Below are 23,877 nucleotides of genomic sequence, written 5' to 3'. Positions count from 1 at the left end.
CATATGTACATGGCCGGGAAACGGCCCTTCGTTAATGCGGAGGAATCCTAAAGATTCCGGTAAGTCTTCGAGTGGTTGAACAGTCTCGCGCTGTATCATGACAGTCAGTTTTCGGCTTTCTCTACTGAGGTGCTCATCTGGAATAACCAGGGCACAATCGCAGTAGTTCTCCTTTGGCCTCCTTAGCCGATAAGAAAGGAACATAAGGCGGCAAACCCAGGAGCCGGGCAAACCCAACATTTGACCAAAGACATGATTCGGAGCTGATGCATATAAGGCCAAACTCGTGACGCCGAACACTCCCGAAGGTATTCGGACTTTATAACAGAAAATGGGCTGAAGAATGCCCATTCATTATAAACCCTGTATTTCCAGGTACGTGCATTAGTCTGTTGTGGCGAAATGCCAATAACGGCAGTATCCTCTGTGGGTATAGAACCCATGGGATGTTTAAACAACAAGAGGCAATAGAAAAGGTTTACACAGGGGCTTAATCCAAAGAGAAACCTTTTGAGCGGGGCCCTGCTGCACGTCTGCGCCTTTATCTCTGTTGTGCCGTATCGTAGAAGGGTATCGCGCGAATGTTGTCTGTAAAAGATAAAACTCGTGTAAGAGAGTACAATGTAAGTATGCGATGGATAGTAAAAGTGTAAGACGTTGGCCTGCCAATAAGGTTGAGCCAAGTGTGGGGCTATATTAAATATTTATAGCCCCTGGTGTTACATATACGGTGCCCTAGTTCACTTTTATCCGGGTTGTCCGACTTGTCTAACCGTGTCTGTGGTCTTAATGACTAGTCATGCTTTCTGATATTGGAGGCCGCTTATAGTCCGGCCGCTAGGGTCGACGCGTGTTCCTCCGCGCGTGAAGAGCGCTCTATGTTTCCATTAATGGTGATGACGCCACGTGGACCGGGCATCTTGAGTGTAAGGTAGCCATAGTGCGGTAATGAGTTGAAGCGGGCGAAGGTCGTTCTTCCAAGCAATGCATGATAGCCACTCTAGAAGGGTGCGATGGTGAAGAGTAGTTCTTCGCTTCTGGAGTTGCCTGGGGAGCCGAATGTTACCTCCAGTACGACGGAGCCCCTGCCGTAGGCTTCAACACCTGGTATCACCCCTTCAAAGGCGGTGTTGCTTTGGCTAATTCTGGATGGGTTTATCCCCATCCTGCGGACAGTGTCCTCGTATATTAAATTGAGACTGCTGCCGCCGTCCATGAGGACGTGGGTGAGACGGTATCCGTCGATTATGGGGTCAAACACCAAGGCCTCTGATCCTCCATGCCGAATACTAGTTAGGCAGTCCGTGTGATCGAAGGTGATCGGACAAGACATCCAGTAGTTAAGTGTGGGTACGATGGGCTCTATATCGTACGTGTCTCTGAGCGCGCTCTCATACCTTCTCGTGGATGTGTGAGTCGCGTGGATCATGTTTACTGTTTTGACCTCTGGTGGGAATTTTTTCTGTCCCCCAGTGTTCGGCTGGCAAGGTTCATCCTCGTCTTCACTTGGTGTTTCCCTTCCCTTGTGTTCAGCATTTAATTTGTCGGCCTGCTTGAAGACCCAGCACTCTCTGTGCGTGTGGTTCGCAGGTTTGTCAGGGGTGCCATGAATTTGGCATAGTCTGTCCAGGACTCTGTTCAGACCGGACGGTCCCTCTTTACTGCCTTTAAATGCTTCTTTTGCCGATCGGGTCGAGAGCCCCTGAATCCGGCATTGACCGTTGTGTTGTCCGGGCTCTCTTCCTTGTTTTGGCGTTTGTTTTTATTACGTCGTGGCTTCCCGTTGCCATCCCTTATTTCGTATGTGCTTGGGTCACTGGTGCCTTTACGGGCCAACCAGCTGTCTTCACCCGCGCAAAAGCGGGTCATAAGGCTTGTTAAGGCTGCCATTGTCCTTGGCTTTTCTTGGCCGAGGTGTTTTGCGAGCCACTCGTCGCGGATGCTGTGTCTGAATGCCGCTAATGCTTCGGCGTCCGGACAATCGACAATATGATTCTTCTTAGTGAGGAATATTATCCAAAGTTTGCGGGTGGACTCTCTGGGCTGTTGGATTATGTGACTTAAATCGTCCGCATCCGGAGGTCGGACATAAGTCCCTTGAAAATTGGCCCTGAAAGCATCCTCAAGTTCCTCCCAACTCCCAATTGAATTTTCGGGGAGGCTCTTCAACCAGTGTCAAGATGGTCCCTTCTACTTGAGGGGAAGGTATTTGATGGCGTGGAGGTCATCCCCACGAGCCATGTGAATATGCAAGATAAAATCCTCAATCCAGACCCTTGGGTCTGTTGTTCCGTCGTATGCCTCTATGTTCACAGGTTTAAAACCTTGTGGAAATTCATGGTCCAGTACTTCTTCGGTGAAGCACAGGGGGTGAGCAGCCCCTCTGTATCTGGACGTGTTGTGGCATGCCGTTGGCTGTTGTTGTGTCCGGTGTTTATTCCGAACTGGTATTTGCCTTGTATGATCGTTTTGGTGTCCATAGTCCCTCGCCGGGGTGTGTCCTTTAGATCCATAGATGGACCTGGCCGCGACGACTTTCTTATCCAGGTGCTCACGTAGATCGTGTGTGGCGTCGGTAGCCGCTCTGTTGCGGTTATGAAGCGGTATGTCTGGCCTCCTGGTCGTATTATTCTTTGGTGGAACGGCATCGTCGTCAAATTCTGGCAGTAGCTTGCGTTTTGGATAGCTCTTTGTATGGCGATCGTCGCCATATCTTTCTTCAGTGTCTAGCACTTTATTCCATCTGCGATTGAGCGTTTCCTGTGCGGCTTTTAGCCGTTGCTTCTGCTTCTTTAGACTTCTCGCTGTGGCCATAAGCCTTCTGTGGAGGTTATCTCGATCCACGTGTTTTTCCGGGATGATGAATGCATCATCGTGTGGACTGTTCTCTTGTCCTGGGGCGGTTTGATGAACTCGTCCCTCGGGATCATTGTGATCGGGCATCTGCTCCGAACCGGGTTCGGCATGACCGGGCTCATCCTGCTCCATCGCCTGGTCCATGTGGTCGTTGTTGTCTTCGGAGTTGACTGGTATGTTGATCTTTCTGGCACTCTTGTCGCTATTTTTACTGTTGCTGGACTTTGAGCGGCGTCTGCACCATCGTTTTGGCTTTTGCCCGGGGGTTTTATCTTCCGGATTGTCACTGTCGTCCTCCTTGGGCATATCCACCATGTATATGTCGTGTGACGAGGTGGTAGTCTAGCGCCCCAGAGATTCTGAATCTTCTCCTGCATCGTCGTCCATACCGTCGATGCCTTTGGAGTCAAAGTCAAGCACGTCGGTTAAATCATCGACCGTGGCAATGAAGTGGGTGGTGGGTGGGCAACAAATTCCTTCGTCGCCTGCTTCCCACTCGAGCCGAACATAGTTCGGCCAAGAGTCTCCTGTCAAAGAGAGAGATTTTAACGAGTTCAGCATGTCGCCGAAGGGCGAGTGTGGGAAGATATCCGCAGCAGTAAACTCCATTACCGGTGCCCAAACTGGCTCGACTGGCTTGGGAGTGCACGGATTGGAACCAACAACCGGATACGAGTCCGGGGGTCCGGAGTCACAGGCTTCCACAAAGGTGAGACCTATATTCGGCTCCATCACGGATGAATGTGCGTCCTGCGGGGCGGGGTCCATCCCTCCGTCCTTAGGCAACGCGGCCTGCTCTGGATTTAGATCCGAGGCTACTGTAGGGGTGATATCCCGAACATTGTCCGACAGCAGGTCTAAGCCGTGCTCATCGTGACTGTCCGGTGCTCCTGGCACATGCCCGAATCCGTCGAAGATCAAGCCTCCGCGGATGTCGGCCGTGTAGTTCAAGTTTCCGAACCTGACCTGGTGGCCAGGGGCATAGCTGTTGATCTGCTCCAGATGGCAGAGCGAATTGGCCCGCAGTGCAAAGCCGCCGAACACGAAGATCTGTCCGGGGAGAAAAGTTTCGCCCTGGACCGTGTTGTTGGCGATTGAAGGCGCCATCAAGCGTTGCAGCGATGACACAGAGGAACTCTCAATGAAAGCACCAATGTCGGTATCAAAACCGGCAGATCTCGGGTAGGGGGTCCCAATCTATGCGCCTTAGGCTGATGGTAACAGGAAGCAAGGGACACAATGTTTACCCAGGTTCGGGCCCTCTTGATGGAGGTAAACCCTACTTCCTGCTTGATTAATATTGACGATATGAGTAGTATAAGAGTAGATCTACCACGAGATCGTAGAGGCTAAACCCTAGAAGCTAGCCTATGATGATTATGATTGTAATTGTGATCGGCTTTCTGAGGAACAACCTTTCCGGTTTATATAGACAGCGGAGAGGGCTAGGGTTTACACGGAGTCGGTTACAAGGAAGGAAATACAATATCCGGATAGCCAAGCTTGTCTTCCACGCAAAGGAGAGTCCCATACGGACACGGGACGGAGTCTTGAGTCTTGTATCTTCACGCTCCAGTAGTCCGGACGAAGTATATAGTCCGGCTGTCCGGATACCCCCCTAATCCAAGACTCCCTCACTCATGCCCACCTTCTAATGAGAGTAACTCTTCAAGTCATACATTGTTTAATTTCCCTTTGTGCTTATCGAAGGATGATTGCTATGATGATTGTCATGATCCCATTGATTCTTTTGAAATATCCCTTTTTGATGATGCTTGCTATGCTTGTGGACAAGATGCCAATTATGCTTATGGAGATGAACTTGCTATAGTTCCTTATGTTAAACATGAAATTGTTTCTATTGCACCCACACATGATAGTCCTATTATCTTTTTGAATTCTCCCTACTACACTATATCGGAGAAGTTTGCCCTTATTAAGGATTATATTGATGGGTTGTGTTTTAGTACTACACATGATGATTTTGATGAATATAATATGCATGTGCTTGCTGCTCCTACTTGCAATTATTATGAGAGAGGACCTACATCTCTGCCTCTTTATGTTTCCAACACGATAGAATTGCAAGGAACTGCTTATACTATGCATTGGCCTTTACTTGGTGTGCATGAATTGTTCTTTTATGACATGCCGATGCATAGGAAGAGAGTTAGACTTCGTTGTTGCATGATATATATTACTTTGTGCTCACTACTAAATCACAAATCATTGTTAATTAAAATTGGCTTTGATATACCTTGGGATCCGAGTGGATTCACTACTTGAGCACTATATGTCTAGCTTAATGGCTTTAAAGAAAGCGTTGCCAGGGAGAAAACCCAGAAGTTTTAGAGAGTCATTTATTTCTTTTGTGTGCTTTCATATAGTCTAAAAACAAAAAAATAAATAGGGGAACCCAAAACTTTTCAAAAAGGAAAGTGAAAGTGAGAAAGACAAGCATTGTTGAAGTGGGGGAGCTCCTTGAACTTTGTTCATGCTCACGGAAACTTTGTGAATCTTAATTACAGAAAATTTTCATCAAAAATAATTATCCCCTTGTACAATTCCATTGTATTATAAAAATAATGTGCCAATGTTTGCCTTTAGGATGTTTACAATGCTTGTTGGTTTATGCGGTGCAGGACAGAAACTTTGGCTGTAGTGCGCAATTTTACATTTTCTATTGGAACATTAAACGGTTCTAAAACTTTCTGCACTGTCTTTATATACAAATTGTTTATTTTTCCTAATTTGGGTAGAATTCTTGGGGTAACAGAAGTATGGTGTATGTTCAGATTACTACAGACTGTCCTATTTAAGACAGATTCTGTTTTTGATGCATAGTTTGCTTCTTTTTGATGAAACTATCAATTTCTATCAGTAGATTAAGCCATGAAAAAGTTATATTACAGTAGAGACAATGCAAAAACAAAATATGAAATGGTTTTCAACAGTACTTAGAGTAGTGATTTGCTTTATTATACTAACGGATCTTACCGAGTTTTCTATTGAAGTTTTGTGTGGATGAAGTGTTTGATCGAGGAGGTCTCTATATGAGGAAAAGGAAGAGAGGCAAGAGCTCAATCTTGGGGATGCCCAAGGCACCCCAAGTAAATATTCAAGGGGACTCAAGCGTCTAAGCTTGGGGATGCCCCGGAAGGCATCCCCTCTTTGTTCAACAAGTATCGGTATGTTTTCGGATTCGTTTCGTTCATGCGATATGTGCAAGTCTTGGAGCGTCTTTTGCATTTAGTTTTCACTTTTCTTTTATGCACCATGCTGGCATGAGATAGTCCATGCTTGATTTATAGAATGCTCATTGCACTTCACTTAAATTTTTTGAGCATGGCTTTATAGAATGCTTCATGTGCTTCACTTATATCATTTGAAGTTTGGATTGCATGTTTCTCTTCACATAGAAAACCGCCATTTGTAGAATGCTCTTTTGCTTCACTTATATTTGTTAGAGCATGGGCATATCTTTTGTAGAAAGAATTAAACTCTCTTGCTTCACTTATATCTATTTAGAGAGATGACATGAATTGGTCATTCACATGGTTAGTCATAAAATCCTACATTAAACTTGTAGGTCACTGAATATGATATGTTTGATTCCTTGCAATTGTTTTGCGATATAGAGATGATAATATGTGGGAGGTTCTAGTAGATGGTTGTGTTTAGTAAGGATATTGGTGTTAAGGTTTGTGATTCCCGAAGCATGCATGTATGGTCTCCTAACTATGTAACCAAATTGGCGCGCATTGTATTTTGATTGTTTATCTTTGCGTGAAGGTCGGGGGCGCGCGATGGTTAACTCCTACCAACCTCCCCCGTAGGGGCATGCGTAGTAGTACTTTTCTTCTAGGGATAATAAACTTTTGCAATAAGTATATGCATTATTTATGACTAATGTGAGTCCATGGATTATACGCACTCTCATCCTTCCATCATTGATAGCCTCTTCGCATCGTGCATTGCCCTTTCTCACCTCGAGAGTTGGTGCAAACTTCGCCGGTGCATCCAAACCCCGTGATATAGTATGATCTATCACATATAAGCCTTCTTATATCTTCCTCAAAACAGCCACCATACCTACGTATCATGGCATTTCCATAGCCATTCCGAGATATATTGCCATGCAACTTCCATCATCATCATATACACGACTTGAGAATTCATTGTCATATTGCTTTGCATGATCGTAAGATAGCTAGCATGATGTTTTCATGGCTTGTCCGTTTTTTGATGTCATTAGTATGCTAGATCATTGCACATTCCGGTACACCGCCGGAGGCATTCATATAAAGTCATATTTTTGTTCTAGTATCGAGTTGTAATATTGAGTTGTAAGTAAATATAAGTGCGATGATCATCATTATTAGAGCACTGCCCCAGTGAGGAAAGGATGATGGAGACTATGATTCCCCCACAAGTCGGATGAGACTTCGGACTTTATGAAAAATAAAAGAGGCCAAAGAAGCCCAAATAAAAAAAGAGAGGCCAAAGTAGCCCACCAAAAAAAAGAGAACATAAAAATTGAGAGAAAAAGAGAGAAGGGGCAATGTTACTATCCTTTTACCACACTTGTGCTTCAAATAGCACCATGTTCTTCATATAGAGAGTCTCTTGAGTTATCACTTTCATATACTAGTGGGAATTTTTATTATAGAACTTGTCTTGTATATTCCGATGATGGGATTCCTCAAATGCCCGAGGTCTTCATGAGCAAGCAAGTTGGATTCACACCCACTTAGTTTCAGTTTGAGCTTTCATACACTTACAGCTCTTAGTGCATTCGTTGCATGGAAATCCCTACTCCTTGCATTGACATCAATTGATGGGCATCTCCATAGCCCATTGATTAGCCGCGTCGATGTTAGACTTTCTCCCTTTTTGTCTTCTTCACACAACGTCCACCATCATACTCTATTCCGCCTATAGTGCTATATCCATGGCTTGCGCTCATGTATTGCGTGAAGGTTGAAAAAGCTGAAGCGCGTTAAAAAGTATGAATCAATTGCTTGGCTGACACCGGGATGACCATGAGGGGTACCTTGTGTTAAGAAAAGGGAGCATACAATACTATATGATTTTCTAGGGATAGCGTTCTTTAGCATTGATATTTTGAAAGACATGGTTTCTTGTTGGGATGCCCAAATTATTATTGCTTTTATGTCAAATGATAGACTATTTTCCTTGAATCACTCGTGTCTTAATATTCATGCCATGATTAGATTACATGATCAAGATTATGCTAGGTAGCAGTCCACATGAAAAATTATCTTTTTTTATCATTTACCTACTCGAGGACGAGCAGGAATTAAGCTTGGGGATGCTGATACGTCTCCGTTGTATCTATAATTTTTGATTGTTCCATGCCAATATTATTCAACTTTCATATACTTTTGGCAACTTCTTATATTATTTTTGGGACTAACATATTGATCCAGTGCCCAGTGCCAGTTCCTGTTTGTTGCATGTTTTATGTTTCATAGAAACCCCATATCAAATAGAGTCCAAACGGGGTAAAACGGACGGATAATATTTTTGGAATATTTATGATTTTCTGGAAGAAAAATCAACGCGAGACGGTGCCCAAGGGGGCCACGAGGCAGGGGGCGCGCCCCCGGGGGGGCAGGCACGCCCCTGACCCTCGTGGGCACCCCGTAAGATGGTTGCTGCTCTTCTTTTGCCGCAAGAAAGCTATTTTTTGGGAAAAAATCATGGCGAAGGTTTCAATCCAATCGGAGTTACGGATCTCTGGATATATAAGAAATGGTGAAAGGGCAGAATCTAAAGAACGCAGAAATAGAGAGAGACGAAGAGACAGATCCTATCTTGGAGGGGCTCTCGCCCCTCCTACGCCATGGAGACCATGGACCAGAGGGGAAACCCTTCATGGGAGAAGGTCAAGGAAGATAAGAAGATGGGGGGCTCTCTCCCCCTTGCTTTCGGTGGCGCCGGAACGACGCCGGGGGCCATAATCATCACCGCAATCTACACCAACACCGCTGTCATCTTCACCAACATCTCCATCACCTTCCCCCATCTATATTCAGCGGTCCACTCTCCCGCAACCCGCTGTACCCTCTACTTGAACATGGTGCTTTATGCTTCATATTACTATCCAATGATGTGTTGCCATCCTATGATGTCTGAGTAGATTTTCATTTTCCTATCGGTGATTGGTGAACTTCTATGATTGGTTTAATTTGCTTGTGGTTATGTTGTTGTCCTATAGTGCTCTCCATGTCGTGCAAGCGTGAGGGATTCCCGCTGTAGGGTGTTGCAATATGTTCATGATTCTCTTATAGTGGGTTGCTTGAGTGACAGAAGCATAAACCCGAGTAAGGGGGTTGTGGCGTATGGGATAAAGGGGACTTGATACTTTAACGCTATGGTTGGGTTTTACCTTAACGATCTTCAGTAGTTGCGGATGCTTGCTAGAGTTCCAATCAAAAGTGCATATGATCCAAGAAGAGAAAGTATGTTAGCTTATGCCTCTCCCACATAAAACTTGCTATCGGTCTAGTAAAGTAGTCAATTGCTTAGGGACAATTTCACAACTCCTACCACCACTTCTCCACACTCGCTATACTTACTTTATTGCTTCTTTATCTAAACAGCCCCTAGTTTATATTTACGTGCATTTTATTATCTTGCAAACTTATCCAACAACACGTACAAAGTCCTTCTAGTTTCATACTTGTTCTAGGTAAAGCGAATGTCAAGCATGCGTAGAGTTGTATCGGTGGTCGATAGAACTTGAGGAAATATTTGTTCTACCTTTAGCTCCTCGTTGGGTTCGACACTCTTACTTATCAAAAGAGGCTACAGTTGATCCCCTATACTTGTGGGTTATCAGTGTCACTCATCCAATGGGTGAGATGCGCCTATGATATGTTGACACGTGGACCGGCCCAAAAGTGGCCCATAAAGATTAAATGGTCCAGCCCAACTAAAGGCCCACAAGATTTTGTGGGCCATATGGGCCAGCCCAGCTAAAGGCCCACAAGACTTTGTGGACCATAATGGGCCGGCCCAAATAAAGGCCCACAAGATTTTGTGGACCATAATGGGCCGGCCCAGCTAAAGGCCCACGAGATTTCGCCGACCATAATGGGCCGGCCCAGCTAAAGGCCCCCAAGATTTTGAGGACACTAGTGGGTCGGCCCATTAATAGGCTGCCATGTTTTGGGCCAAATGCCGGGCCATATTTAATCAGGTCCATTAATAGCCTGCCACATTCCGGGCCTAATAAAGGCCCATATGAGATCCGTCCCGTTAAAAGCCTACCACGTTCTGGGCCAAATTACGGCCCATATCAGATCCGACCCATTAAGAGGGTTGGGCTAAATTATGGCCCATATCAGATTCGGCCTGTCAACTGGACACTATGCTTTTGGGCCCACTTGTTAAAGGCCCATTTAGTAATTCAGCCTGATACTAGTTTCGGCCTGTTAAAGGCCCGTTTAACATTTCTTCCCTATATTTATTTCAGCCTGTTAAAAGCCCATCATATAGTTGGGCCTAACTACGACCCGATTTGCATCCAGCTTGCTCACAACCGATAATTTGATTGGGCCAAACAAGGACCGAGACAATTTTGGCCTGGTAACGGCCCGTGATGTGATTGGCACAATCATGGGCCGGGGTCTATTTCGGCCTGCTGCCGGCCCGTGAGCTGTTCGGCATGTTTCAGGCTCAACCTACTTTTCAGCCCCCTAAAAGCCCATTGAGATTTCTTGCGAAAATAGGGCAGGCGGTTTACTCGGCCTATTAAAGGCCCGAATCTACTAGTGGGCCAGTTTACATTTAGGCCTGATGACCCACAAGTATAGGGGATCTATCGTAGTCCTTTCGATAAGTAAGAGTGTCGAACCCAACGAGGAGCAGAAGGAAACGATAAGCGGTTTTCAGTAAGGTTTTCTCTGCAAGCACTGAAATAGTAGGTGATAGATAGTTTTGTGATAAGATAAATAGTAACAAGGAAAAAGTAAATAAAGTAAATAAAGTGCAACAAGATGGCCCAATCCTTTATGTAGCAAAGGATAATCCTGGACAAATTCTAATAATGAAGAAGGAGCTCCCGAGGACACATTGGGAATTATCGTCAAGCTAGTTTTCATCACGTTCATAAGATTCGCGTTCGGTACTTTGATAATTTGATATGTGGGTGGACCGGCACTTGGGTACTGCCCTAACATGGACAAGTATCCCACTTATGATTAACCCCTATTGCAAGCATCTGCAACTACAAAAAGGAGTATTAAGGTAAACCTAACCACAACATTAAACATATGGGTCCATATCAACCCCTAACGAAGCAACGCATAAACTAGGGTTTAAGCTTCTGTCACTCTAGCAACCCATCATCTACTTATTACTTCCATATGCCTTCCTCTAGGCCCAAATAATGGTGAAGAGTCATGTAGTCGACGTTCACATAACACCACTAGAGGAAAGACAACATACATCTCATCAAAATATCAAACGAATGCCAAATTCACATGACTACTAATAGCAAGACTTCACCCATGTCCTCAGGAACAAACGTAACTACTCACAAAGCATATTCATGTTCATAATCAGAGGGGTAATAATATGCATAAAGGATCTGAACATATGATCTTCCACCAAGTAAACCAAATAGCATCAACTACAAGGAGTAATCAACACTACTAGCAACCCACAGGTACCAATTTGTGGTTTTGATACAAGATTGGATACAAGAGATGAACTAGGGTTTTGAGAGGAGATGGTGCTGGTGAAGATGTTGATGGAAATTGACCCCCTCCCGATGAGAGGATCGTTGGTGATGACATTGGTGATGATTTCCCCCTCTCGAAGGGAAGTGTCCCCGGCAGAACAGATCCGCCAGAGCCCTAGATTGATTCCGCCATGGTTTCGCCTCGTGGCGGCGGAGTTTCGTCCCATAAGCTTGCCCACGATTTTTTCCAGAGGGAAAATGATGATATAGCAGAAGATGGACGCCGGAGGCCCACCAGGGGGCCCAGGAGATAGGGGGCACGCCCCCTGTCTCCTGGACAGGGTGTGGGCCCCTTGGCCTATTTCTTTTGCCCAAAAATTCTTATCAAATCCAAAAGGTTGTTTCCTGGAGTCTCAGGTCTTTTGAAGTTGTGCAGAATAGGTTTCCAACGTTTGCTCCTTTTCCAGCCAGAATTCCAGCTGCCGGCATTCCCCCTCTTCATGGTAAACCTTGTAAAATAAGAGAGAATAGCCATCAGTATTGAGATATAATGTGTGATAATAGCCCATAATGCAATAAATATTGATATAAAAGCATGATGCAAAATGGACGTATCAACTCCCCCAAGCTTAGACCTCGCTTGTCCTCAAGCGGAAGCCGAAATCGAAAAATATGTCCACATGTTTAGAGATAGAGGTGTCGATAAAAATAAAATACGGACATGAGGGCATCATGATCATTCTAATAACAACAACATATATGGTTGTCATATGATTTCCTATGTTCAAGTAACAAGAAATTCACAATGTCAAGTATGGTTCAAAAACTTCATTGGGAACTAACAAACTATAATCTCAGTCATTGAAGCAATTGCAATTTATCATAACATTAGAAAGAGTCAATAACAGAGCTTTTCAGCAAGCTCACATACTCAACTACCTCGTAGTCCCCTATAATTGTTAACACTCATGCAATACTTGTGGTTACAGAGTTTCAGCCGCACACTGCGAAAGATAGGGGCTTATTGTATTGCCTCCCAACATATTCACCTTTAGGTGATGTCAACAATAATAGACTATGCCAACTTACATCCAATTGGATATATGTATCATGATCTTTCAAACACGAGGAGCTTGCCAAAGGATAAAAAATAAAAAGGGAGAGGTGAAGATCACCTTGACTCAAGCATTAAAGTAAAACATAAAGTAAAAGATAGGCCCTTCGCAGAGGGAAGCAGAGGTTGTCATGTGCGTTTAGGGTTGATGCATGAAATCTTAATGCAAAAGAACGTCACTTTATATTGCCCCTTGTATGTGGACCTTTATTATGTAGTCCGTCGCTTTTATTACTTCCACAAGAAGTTCGTACAAAGTTTATTTTCTCTGTACTAATAAGTCATACATATTTAGAGAGCAATTTTTATTGCTTGCACCGATGACAACTTACTTGAAGGATCTTACTCAATCCATAGGTAGGTATGGTGGACTCTCATGGCAAAATTGGGTTTAAGGATATTCGGAAGCACAAGTAGTATCTCTACTTGGTGCAAGAAATTTGGCTAGCATGAGGGGGAAAGGCAATTTCAACATGTTTGGAAGGTCAATGACAATATACTTTAACTGAGATGTCGGAAAACATAAACCATTACGTTGTCTTCCTTGTCCAACGTCAACTCTTTTAGCATGTCATACTTAATGAGTGCTTCACAATCATAAAGGATGTTCAAGATAATATATTTATATGTGAACCCCTCTTTCCTTATTACTTCCTATTAATTGCAATGATGACCAAGGCTACGTTCATCAACTCTCAACAATTTTCATGCCTTGTACTTTCTATGTGTGAAGTTATCACTATCCATAAGATCAATATGAACTCTTTTGTTCTTTCTCCTTTCTCAAGATCATAGCAACATAGCTAAGCCCTTAACTCAACACTAATCTTTATTATAGATAGCACACAGACTCGGTTACATAAAGAGATCACAATGAAAAACTCAAAACTACTTGATATCACAACTTCAACTACTAATAGATCAAGATACTACTAAAAGGATCGAACTAAATAAAGCGGTAAAAATAGGAGTGTGATGGTGATACGATACCGGGGCACCTCCCCCAAGCTTGGCAGTTGCCAAGGGGAGTGCCCATACCCATGTGATTATTTCTTCGGAGGTGGTGAAGTAGGAGTTGTTGCATTTTTCTTCTCTAGCTTGCGTCTGAGGCTAAAATTTTCCTCCCCCAGACCCTCATTCTCGATCTCAAGTTTCATTATCTTTTTGCATAGTGTTGCCTTGCTGTCCTACAAAAAATGTGGTGGGATAGATTGGACCTTAGGGAGGCTTGACTTCTTGAACTCCACATGCATATCACCAGGTTGAGGCAGTGGATCGTCCTGTTCATCAGAGGTTGTCTCCTCCTTCCTCCTCGGATCATAGTCTTCTTCTTCCTCTGTGGTCCAGCCATAATGTTCCACATCCCCATATATTTTTGGGTTTGCAATATAATCAGCCATGTAGCTCTCTCCCTCCAAATCTTGGGACGACATCTTGTTCCAAATCTGCAACAGGAACAGCTCGAAACAAAAATAAAGGATATTTTGTGATACAGTGGTCAAAACCTTCGAGAGTATATATAATGAATTTTTACCGACCAAAATACGTAACATACAAGAAAACGGAGTCCGGGAGGCACACGAGGTGCCCACGAGACAGGGGGCGCGCCCTACAGGGGGGCGCCCTCCTCTCTCGTGGGAGCCTCGTGTCCCTTTCGGACTACTTCTTTCTTCCTAAAATCCTTAAATAATCCAAAACTGATAAAAATTGCCATAAGAGTTGTTTTGGAGTCGGTTTACTTACCGTACCACGTACCTATGCCTTTTCGGAGTCTGGAACGTTCTGGAAAGTGTCTCTTATGTATTCCTCAGGGGTTATGGTTTCAATAATATTAGTTTCAACATTGATAGGATTACGTGAAATATAATGTTTAATTCTTTGACCATTTACCACCCTCGGATATGTGCCTTCTAAGTTGTTGATTTTTATAGCACCAGAACGATAGACCTCCTCAATAACGTAGGGACCTTCCCATTTTGAGAGAAGTTTTCCTGCAAAGAATCTTAAACGAGAGTTGAACAATAACACATAATCTCCTATGTTAAACTCACGCTTCTGTATCCTCTTATCATGCTAGCGTTTGACTTTTTCTTTGAAAAGCCTGGCATTCTCATATGCTTGGGTTCTCCATTCATTAATTGAGCTAATATCAAACAACCTCTTCTCACCGGCAAGTTTGAAGTCATAATTGAGCTCTTTAACAGCCCAATATGCTTTATGTTCAAGTTCAAGAGGTAAATGACACGCTTTTCCATAAACCATCTTATATGGAGACATACCCATAGGATCTTTGTATGTAGTTCTATAGGCCCATAATGCATCATCAAGTTTTTTGGACCAATTCTTTCTAGATCTATTCACAGTCTTTTGCAAAATTAATTTGAGCTCTCTATTGCTCAACTCTACTTGACCACTAGACTGCGGGTGATAAGGAAATGCGATTCTATGATTGACATCATACTTAGCGAGCATCTTACGGAAGGCACCATGAATAAAGTGTGAACCACCATCAGTCATAAGATATCTAGGGACTCCAAACCTCGGAAAAATAACTTCTTTAAGCATTTTAATAGAAGTGTTATGATCAGCACTACTAGTTCGAATAACTTCTACCCACTTAGTAACATAATCAACAACAACTAAAATATGTGTATAACCATTGGAGGCAGGAAAATGTCCCATATAATCAAAGCCCCAAACATCAAATGGTTCAATAACAAGAGAATAATTCATAGGCATTTCTTGACGTCTACTGATGTTACCTATTCTTTGACATTCATCACAAGATATGACAAACTTACGAGCATCTTTGAAAAGAGTAGGCCAATAAAAACCAGATTGTAGTACCTTGAGTGCAGTTCTATCTCCAGCATGGTGTCCTCGATAGGAATAAGAGTGACACTTGCGTAGGATTTGTTCCTGTTCATGCTCAGGCACACAACGTCTAATAATACCATCTACTCCTTCTTTATAAAGGTGTGGATCATCCTAGAAGTAATGTATTAAATCATAAAAGAACTTTTTCTTTTGATGGTATGTGAAACTAGGCGGTATATATTTAGCAACAATGTAATTAGCATAATCAGCAAACCAAGGAGCATTACGAGAAGCATTAAGACCGCTAATTGTTCATCAGGAAAGCTATCATTAATAGGCAGTGGGTCATCAAGAACATTCTCTAACCTAGACAAGTTGTCTGCAACGGGGTTCTCAACTCCTTTTCTATCAATAATATGCAAGTCAAATTCTTGGAGCAAGAGAACCCATCTAATGAGTCTAGGCTTAGCATCTTTCTTTTTCCATAAGATATTTAATAGCAGCATGATCAGTGTGGATAGTAACTTTGGAATCAACAATATAATGTCTAAACTTATCACATGCAAATACAACTGCTAAGAATTCTTTTTCAGTCACTACAAAAAAATACACTTCCGTGATGATACGTGTTTGTCACAATAGGTCGCGTTTTTGTCATGCATGTACATCCATGACAAATTTATGACAGAATCAAGATAGTCATACCTGTGCTGTCGTAGAAGTGTTCCATGACATTACCAAAATTATCATCACGGAAGTGTCCACTTCCATGACGATAAATCGTGCGTCACAGAAGTGCTTTCGTCAAGGGTGACCGACATGTGGCATCCACCGTAATGGAACGCCGTTAAGCTATCAGGTCGGGTTTTGGATCCGATAACCTATTAACAGCCCCGACCAATGGGGATTTTCCATGTGTAAAATCATCATTGGCTGGAGGAAACACGTGTCGGCTCATCATTGGGACAGATGTCATCCACTCACTGGACAGAAGGCGCCTATGGTACGTCGACATGTGGCACGGCCCAATAGTGGCCCATTCTGAAAAGGCTGGCCCGTTTGACTTGGTCAAAAGCTGGCGGGCCGGCCCATGGAAAGCCTGTTAACGGCCTGTTAGCATATAGCCCATTTACAGCCCGCTAAACCAAGGCCCATTACGACCTATGCGAATTAGGCCCAGTAGCGTCATCTGGGTCATCCAATATGATTCCAGCCCGTTTTCACTTCTGGCTCATGTATGGCCCATGACGTCTTTCGGCCTATATGAGGCCCTTTGTAACTCTTGGCCCATTAGCACCCAGTGCTGAAACTGGCTCGTAATGAACAGTGTATTACTTTACACCCATTAATGGCCCGCGATGAAACTGGCCCGTAATGAACAGTGTAACACTTTATACCCATTAACGGGCGGTTATTCCGTTGGGCCGTTTCTAGCCCAAGTTAACTTTCGGCCTTCTGAGGGCCCATTTATTCTTGGGCTCATTTGCAGCATTAAATTACTTACAGCCCGTTACTGTCATTTTCTGCTTGTGGGCCAAATTCAGACCGTCGTTACAGGTAGCCCGTTTGTGGTCCGTTAGTCTGTTGGGCCATTTTCATAGCATCACCAAATACGGCCTATTAACGGCCCGTTATGGTCAGCCCATAAAACGTATGATTTCCATTATAGGCCCGTCTACGGCCCATTAAATGCCCGTAGAAGACCCATAAATGAGTCGGCGGCCCATGGATCCTGCGAGACATAGAAGGCCGATGGATCCCGCGAGACGTAGAAGGCCCATGGATCCTGCGAGACGTAGAAGGCCCATGGATCCTGCAAGACGTAGAAGGCCCATGGGTCCGATGGCCCGTGCAGGCCCATGGTCGGGCGAGTTGGCCCCCATTTGAACGATATAGCATATTCAAAGAATTATCCTACTCAATACTATCACCTCTAAAAAGCATACACTATACTACAAAGAGATCAAGGCATAGAAAGGTAGAATAATCCTACACTATACAATAAAGAAATTATAGCCGATTATACCCACTAGGCATTATGGTTCGGCACAGGTGATAATAACGCATACACAAGCAGCAAATTACATACACTGGGCAAATACAGCTCATACATCATGGACGCGCATCAACTTAACTCCATTTGAACTATAATCTCTTTAGAAAATAGGATTGGCCGGATTCAGATAGCACAAATTTCAGTCTGCAAAATCTCCAATTCCTTCATGGTTACCTTGGTGTCTTGTTTCATTTTTTGACTCCTGCATCTAATACCTGCATGTCCAGTCTCAACTTGTTGATTATACATTGACAATCATGTACACGTTGTCTTTCCACCTCTAGTTGATGCTCGAGAACATCAGCACATTCCAATTCCAATCCATAATCATTCGGTAACGGCCATGCCGCACTGCTCGTAGATTTTTGTGTTGATGTCACTTCATCCTGAAATGTTTCTGTAAGTACACATGACTAGGGCAAAAATATAGTTACAATAGTGAAGCGAACAAGACACTATTTTGTACTACATGGCAAAACAGGACTAACAATAATGTTACATGTCACTTTCACAAAAAGAATGTTACACGTCATGAAGCATAAGCAGGTGATATTTTAAAAATTATAAAAAAGATAGTCTGTGTAGCCTGCATATAGAAATCCATCTTAGCTCACGAGAGGAGCATGATGTTGGGGCCCAATCGAAAACACAGACAAGTTACAAATTTAGACAGAGCATTGCGTATAAGTAAGAAAGCAGTTGGCCATTCTGTACCTCAATTAAAGTCTTAGGGAGCATAATGAACAACACAGGGTTTCATACAAACATACTACAGCAGGCAAAACTATGCAATCATTAGCGTAGTATAAACTAGATTGTGAGCCTCATGCAATAATAGTTGGTTAATAGACTTCAAAGCTTCAGGCACACTTCGGCAGAGTAATTAAACGGTAACGCCTTTAATTATGTCAACTAATAGTGATACAAGTACCGAACATCAGGCATAATTATTTGGGAATCTCATTAAGTGAGGAAAAATAAAGCAATTGAAAAGAGAAAATTAACTATGCCTGAAACAAACAAGGAATTGAACTGTTGAGTTGCATACAGTGACTTACCTTAGCAGGTTGAAGAGGCTCAGTGCAGCTCCTAATTCTCTTGCAAGGCTCCTTCCTAACATCTTGTACTTGGAAACCCTCAATCTTATCTTCATTGCACCCCCTCTGCAAGGTGACACAAACTAGTTACTCATCTCCTTGGAAGATAAATATGCATACTTTCCAGTCTGTGAACACAAAAGGATGAGATTATAACAAAACAACACCACATAATGAAACATGCCGCATCTCTTGCACTTGCACACAATGAAATGAGCATTTACTATGTCTGCAATATGTAAAAACTAGGCATACCTTCAAACTGGATCTCCAGGTACTCTTGGAGAGCCTACTGTAGTGTACGGCCAAACCTTTATGTCACCTATGAGTTAGACAAGGCCCCACTACAGTAGCCCTTAGTGTTTAAATCGTTGACAAGCTCTGTTAGAGTGTTAGGTCAAGAACAGCAAGTAATCAAAGCAAACAATCCTAGTATGGCTGGCTGATGCAAACAAGCAATTGAACAGATGTGTGAGCAAATCTTACATATCAAGAAAAGAAGCAAAGAAGGAGGCTTAAAGACCATCACTTGACTGACCAGATTTAAGGGGCATTTAAACATCATGTGCAACGTATGAACTAACATAAACATTGTATATTCCAGATTCTACAATGGAATGCACATGTATTAGGTTATGTCATGTATGATGATGCCTAAATGTACAGATAGCAGGCAGGAGTGATTCATCATTGCACGCACAATTGAATTGCAGGTTAAGGGCCAGTTCGATTCCGCTTTTTCAGGGCATATTGTCAAAATAAGCCATAAAAGATGTAAAGAAGTCATTTTTGAGTTATGGGCTTGGGCTTAACTAATTTCGCTTCGGAGGGGGGGTGTTTCAGGTAGAACCTCACTAAAAATTGAAGGGAAGGGGAATAGTGAAATGACTCTGTTGTCTGCCTATATTACACCCAAAATGCAACTGCTGACGCCCGTGTCACACCTGACCCTGAAGTAAAAACAAACACGCAAGCATTCATTGCCCTGGCCGCTTGCATCTCCTCTCCCCTTTCCCTCTACCTCGATCCCCTGCCTGCAGCACTAGGGTTCCTCCAGCGAGCCTGGTCCTCGACGATGCTATGTACAGCTAGGCTACATGGCCGGCGGATAGGGGCAAATCTCCCTGGCTGCTCCTCCCTCTGGCGCCGCCCCTCATTCTCATGGTCTCCAGCAGCTGCTCCACCGTGGTTCGTCCAACGCACTACTCCAGCGGGTGCTGCACAACTACGGCTGATGCCACACTGCGGCAGAAGGCACCTTGTTCCCCCTGCCCTCCTCGCAGGCCATGGCCTTGAGGTGCTGTTGAAGGATGAGCTCATCCAACAAGGTGAGGATCTCCTCTGATTTTTTGCCAAATTTTCATTCTGATCCACTATACGATGAATTGCTATGAGCTGCTTCTGCTGCTGCTATATGATGCATTGCTATGAGCTGCTCCTGCTACTGCTATATGATGAATTGCTATGAGCTGCTCCTGCTGCTGCTATATGATGAATTGCTATGAGCTGTTGCTGGTATATGATGAATTGCAGACTGCTGCTGTTGTATGATGAGTTGCTATGAGCTACTTCTGCTCCTATATGATGCTTTCAGGTGGTGCTGCTATATGATAATAACCAGCCACTTGGACCATCGAATTTCAATAAATAATTGTTCTTCATTTAAATGTGGGTCATGCGTTCTTCGTTTAAATTAGGCAATGGGATCTCTATGGAAAACATTGACCAAAGTAGATTGTGCCAAGTAGATGGTATCTTTGTATTTGCATTTTGAGCAAATAGTGATGGTCTGTTTTCCTATCATATTAATTACTGCACTGGGTTCAATTTGTGATATTTGCAAGTCAAATTAATTTCCATATGGGCAGCAAAATGAAAAATATATAATGCAATCTAGACTTTCCACTGATCATACCAAAGATAAGCTGAAAACGCAATGAAAAGAACTGGTTGGCGTATTACATGGAGCTTATATTCACAGGTTCTTATTTTCTTAGGATAACTCGTAATAACTGTCCCTAAGAAACTTGGCTAATAGAACTGGCATACAAATAACATGTCACGATGATTGCAATGGAGGAGTGACGTACCATAGCACACTGTGTAGGCTCACCGCTGCCTCTCCTTTTTTTGCGATGTTCCATGAAATTGCCACATACATCTTGTACTTTTTCATTGTGTAACCCTATCTGCAAGTTGACACGGCTAATTTCAGACATCTCTACATGATACTACATTACATATCCCTTGCACATATTTAAACCACCAATTAACGATTGTGTGCGTACCATAAACTAGCCATGACTCTATATGCTAGACTAGCAGGCACTCTAAGGGAGCCTACTGTAGTGCACTGGAATTCCTACATGCCACCTACGATTTTGTGTAATGTACTGCCCCTGTTCCTAAATATATGTATTTGTAGAGATTCCAGTATGGACCACATACAGATGTATATAGATGCATTTTCGAGTGTAGATTCACTCATTTTGCTCCGTATGTAGCCTATAGTGGAATCTCTAAAAGACTTATATTTAGGAACGGAGGTACGAGGTAGTATCATGTATGACATCTACATATCTAATTTAGTAGCCAATAGTAGAAATCATTGTCTGCACAAAGGGATTATTGGTCGAAAATCCTAGCAAAGCACGCTGGTAGGCACAGAACAATACAAGAGAGAGAGACGCGCTTACGAGATCATAGCAATGCCTCAGTCCAGGATCTTGGTTGGCCAAGCTGTTAGATCCAGAAGAAACATCGTCCTTGTAGTTTTTGCCAGCTGCATAACAGGTAACAGCGACCGATTAGTATATTTGAAGTGCATCGGGCAGGTGATGCTGGACGGGTTTAAAGGTGACAAGTACCTAGGCCGTGGTGGGTGCTTGGCATCTCTCCAGACGGTGGGAATCAGGTTAGAAACGTTGAGGGTGATGACGCTGCGCTGGCTGTCGGGGTCCGGTAAGGAGATCTAGAACCGTCGAGTAGGGTGTTTGTGGAGCGGCTCAAGTAGGGTGGACTACGGTGTGGGCGAAGTGGATCTGTGCCCGTGGTCGAGGGCGTAGGTGAAGCTGCTCCGGTGGTTGGGTTAAGGATGGTGTCGACGACGCGGATCTGCGGCCGTGGACGGGGCGTCAGAAGCTGCTCCGGTGGTTGGGTTAAGGGTGGTGTCGACGATGCGGATCTGCGGTCGTGGACAGGGCGTCAGAAGCTGCTCCGGTAGGTTGGATGAGGGTGCGAGGAAGCGGATCTGAGGCCGTGGACTTGTGAGTTGGCAAAGCGGCCCCGGTAGGGTTGAGAATGCTATAGGCGAAGCTACTCCAGTAGGGTTGACGATGGTGTCGGCGAAGCGGCTCCGGTAGGGTTGAGAAGGTGTCGGCGAAGCGGCTCCGGTAGGGTTGAGGAAGGTGTCGGCGAAGAGGATTAGAGGCTGTCAATGGGGGCGCCGGTGGGGCGGCTCCGGGGGGTGTGGACGAAGCGTCTCCGGTGGGGAGTACGAATGAGCCGCTGCAGATGCGCGACGGTTGACGAGAGTACCGGTGAAGCAGATCCGACACCGTGGACAAGGCCGGCACTGAATGGGCTGTGGTATAGTGGTGGATGAGCAGTCTACTTGTTTCTAGGGGAGGTGGGAGGGGTAGATGCGGCCGCAGAAGCAGATCCGACGAGGTGGACGCCGCTGGCAGTGAATGGGCTATGGTATGCCGGTGGATGAGCAGTCTAGGGTTTCGAGAGGGGAGGGGAGAAAGGGCGATGAAGTACAGACGGCGTGATGTAAGATGCTCTGGTGCTGTGGAGTTAGTCGTTTTTGCGGGAGGGGGAGAGGAAATGGGAGTGCCGTGTAGTCGGGGGACCCGGAAGTTACCAAAGCATCCCCGACCTATCATGTAGATGAGGGCGGTATTGTAACTGTTGGTCTCTGTGCACCAAGGATAAAAGGGGGATTTCGCATGCTAAAGACTAAGGTGGCGGAAATTTTAGAAGGAGGCGGGAGATTTTGCCGCCCGCGGGATCATTAGTATCCAGTTTCAACTAATTTTGGACCGTGCTAGCAGGAAGGTCATGCTAGACTGTGTACACGGGGCACGCGTCAGCAGTTAATAACTGGTGTGAAGTCCACCCCAGGAAAAAAGACAATAACTCGGGATGATGCGCCAATAACTTGGACGTTCACACGGGCGCGGCCAATCGTACGGGTGTAGTGGCGCGTTCTCAAAAAAAGGGATCAAACGCTCAGCCTATGTATTTCTCGTGTAAATAGATAATTTAGTGCCATTGGTTATTTACTTTAAACATAATGCATTGACGTGTTAGTGTAGAGGCGCACAAAAAGAAATGGATATTGTAGTTAGCTACTTAAAAGTGTTACCTCATATGATTACATAGCCTCCATTTCATAAATTGCGTACCCATTGAATTCATTTATGAATATTACATATATTACTTCAAAATAGAAACTTAAATCATCCAAGACTAATGAATTTGAATGCAAGAGTAACAATGGTGCATGTGCATGATAGCTACATTGGTTGTTTGAAGAAACATCACTATAACTTTGGCATGCACAACTGAAAAGGTTTATTTAAATAGAAAAAATGTGATATGTGAGTGTCCAATCTTTACAACGTTGAATCGATATTGTACCTTTGGCCACGATACAAAGTAGATATTGACTTATGTTCAAGGATGCACGTCCACGATCGCTAGATAGTGATACGTGAATGAATTGTGCAATCTCTCTCACACGCATACATATCTCATTTCCCCGTGGGCATCGGAATCACACACGCGCACTTCGTGTATTTCTCTCCCTCTGTCAGGGTTAAATTCGTCTTTCTACACCGTCCTACAAGTCTCACACACAGAAACACACACGCTCTCTATGTCTAACACGCCCACCCCTTTAGTTCCGCCCACCCGCAGCCACTAATGTCTCAAAGTATAATAATGTCTCTCAAACATATGCTATCTACCTATCCCTTAATATAGCTAGATATGTGTCACACAAACTCCTTCTCCCTACTAGCAAGATGCCCATGCGTTGCACGGAACATCAATGTATGAGAAGTTTATCTTGTGGGAGAAAAGGATGAACAAGGGAGTGCCTTATTTGCAAATGCGGAGAGGGGTGTGGGTATCTTTTTGCAAAATTGCCAAATTTTCCCTCCTGTCCGTCGGATATAAATCGGATGGCCTATATTGCAGGATGGCAGGAACACCATCATCA

The sequence above is a fragment of the Triticum dicoccoides genome, chromosome 1B, assembly GCF_002162155.2.
Source record: "Triticum dicoccoides isolate Atlit2015 ecotype Zavitan chromosome 1B, WEW_v2.0, whole genome shotgun sequence".
In the NCBI taxonomy this organism is placed as follows: domain Eukaryota; kingdom Viridiplantae; phylum Streptophyta; class Magnoliopsida; order Poales; family Poaceae; genus Triticum; species Triticum dicoccoides.
Note: the sequence above shows the minus strand (reverse complement) of the source record.